Genomic DNA, 2,154 nt, shown 5'->3' with positions numbered 1-2,154 from the left:
TGAGTGTGTGTGTGTGTGTGTGTGTGTGTGTGTGTGTATGTGTGTGTGTTTGTGTGAGGGATAGATAGATAGATAGATAGATAGATAGATAGATAGATAGATAGATAGATCCGGCAACAGCTAGGCTCTCGCCTTTCTGTCCAGTGTCCTGCAGTGATAAGTGGATACGTGCAGGTTTGCTGCAGTTGCTGTAATGTTCCTTAGAGTGTGTTGTCAATGTTAGGTCTCGAAGGGAGAAGGGTAGCTCTGATGTCATTTAGGGCTGTGCAGGGGGACAGGTGATGATCCACAGTCTCATAGGATTTATTCTGTTCAAGTGGAAGTTGATCTGTATATGTTCTGTTCGTATGCGTTTAATATTGTCATTCTGTTTTGTAGTGGTCATATGTTTGAAAACTGCTCTTTCCCATCTGTTCGTCCAATCTTGTTTGTTGTTGTTTTTAATTATTTGTTTTGCAGTGTTGTATGAAGTTGGGCTGTTCCTGTCTAGATCTCCGTTTGGCAAGTGTGTCTGCTATGTCGTTTCCCGGTATATTTGGGTGTCCGGGGACCCATTGCATTACCAGGTTGATGCCACAGAATATTATCAGATGATGGGGACCAAACAGTATAGGCGTCAAATCTTGGTTTAGATGATGGTCATTTTCTATCGGTTGCAAGACTGATAGTGAGTCAGTGAAAATCACAATACTCTGTGCCATTCCAGGATGAGGGTTAAAAACTGTGTAGAGATGGTACAGTGCTGTTTTAGTTGTTTTCAGTTGCCATCATTTCTGCATCATAGTTGCTGCATTTCTCTCCACAGGCTGCAGATATCTCACTGGAACCTCCATCTGGGTACTGTATTTAAATTCCATATCCGGCTTTAGTTGTGCCTTTGAATGCTGAGCCGTCTGTATATCCAGTCATCTGAATAGCTGTCGATTGTTTGATGTGATGCAAGCATCAGCGTCACTGGGTCTGAAGATTTTGTACTATTGTCTCTGAGAGATGTTGTAATGATTGGCTTCATTAAAGAAAGGTGGGGAGGGATGATTTAGTAGACTCTTTTGGTTTCTTTTCTGTTTTGTGGTAGATGGAGACTCTCCATTAGTTCTGTGATGTGATGCATGATTGACTTTTGTTGAATTCATTTCTTTGGTTTTCATGGTTCTACTAATTTCCTGTTTGGGTGGTTAGGGCACATTTTTTTGTTCTTTCATGTAGCTCCAAAACTACTTTATCTCTGCGGATTCCCAGGGGTTCAACATTTGAAAGGATGTCACATGCGGCGGTAGGTGTGGATCTCATGGCACCATTTATGAAACGAAAGGCATTGTTTGGACCTTGTCAAGGGTGTTGTAAGTAGTTGTACTGCACATAGTGAGTAGGCTATTGCTGTATTCCAGGGAAGATCGGACATAACCAAGATATAACGCTCTCAGAGTTTGCTTGTCTGATCCCCATGAACTGTTTGCGAGTTTCTTTGAAAGTTGGAGCCCTTTTTTCGCCTTGTTCTTTATGTTCTCCATTTGTCTTTTCATGGTTAAGTTTGACTCCTAGGTATGGTGGTTGTTCTTCTCTAGAGAGATTTTCATTTCCTATCTTCAGTTGGAGATTTTCTTTGGCTGCTTTATTGCTCTTTGTAAAGATGGTGTATACTAACTATGTTCGTGCAGTTTATTTCAAGCTTCCATTTCTGACAGTAATTGTGGAGCCTCTTGAGGTCTTCATTTAATTTCCCTGCTCCTACCACCGTGCTGTGATATGTCTGTCAGAGAGCAACATCATCAGCTTAGACTGTCTTTTCAGATTTCAGCACGTTTGTGACATTATTGAAGAAGATCAGGAACAACGCGCAAATCAAATAGGAACCTAGGGGTATGCCTTCCTCGAGTACTTCTCTTGATGAGCGGGCATTGTTTACCATGGTTTCAACGTTTCGATCAGACAGGAAGAACTTGATCCATTGACATTTTTTGCCATATAACCCGAGGTCCATCATTTTCATGAGTAGACCCTTTCTCCACACTCTGTCGTACGCCTGTTGGAGATCTACAAAGATGGCGACAGTGCGTTTAGTCTCCTGAAAACCACCCTGGATATTTTGACTTAGTTTAAAAAGTTGATCTTCTGTATTGCTGCCTTTTCTGAATATGCATATATGTATATATA

General features: G+C 41.4%; 1 protein-coding gene across 1 annotated transcript in view; it reads right to left on the bottom strand.

The window, feature by feature from the left end:
* The window catches only part of LOC101845747 (leucine-rich repeat protein soc-2), a gene marked incomplete at its 5' end in the record, with an annotated part of 45,855 nt that overhangs the window by 21,752 nt on the left and 21,949 nt on the right, over nucleotides 1–2,154 (bottom strand).

Source organism: Aplysia californica, unplaced genomic scaffold, assembly GCF_000002075.1.
Source record: "Aplysia californica isolate F4 #8 unplaced genomic scaffold, AplCal3.0 scaffold01397, whole genome shotgun sequence".
Classification (NCBI taxonomy): Eukaryota; Metazoa; Mollusca; class Gastropoda; order Aplysiida; family Aplysiidae; genus Aplysia; species Aplysia californica.
The sequence above is the reverse complement of the archived record's forward strand: the minus strand, read 5'-3'. Positions and strand labels throughout refer to the sequence as shown.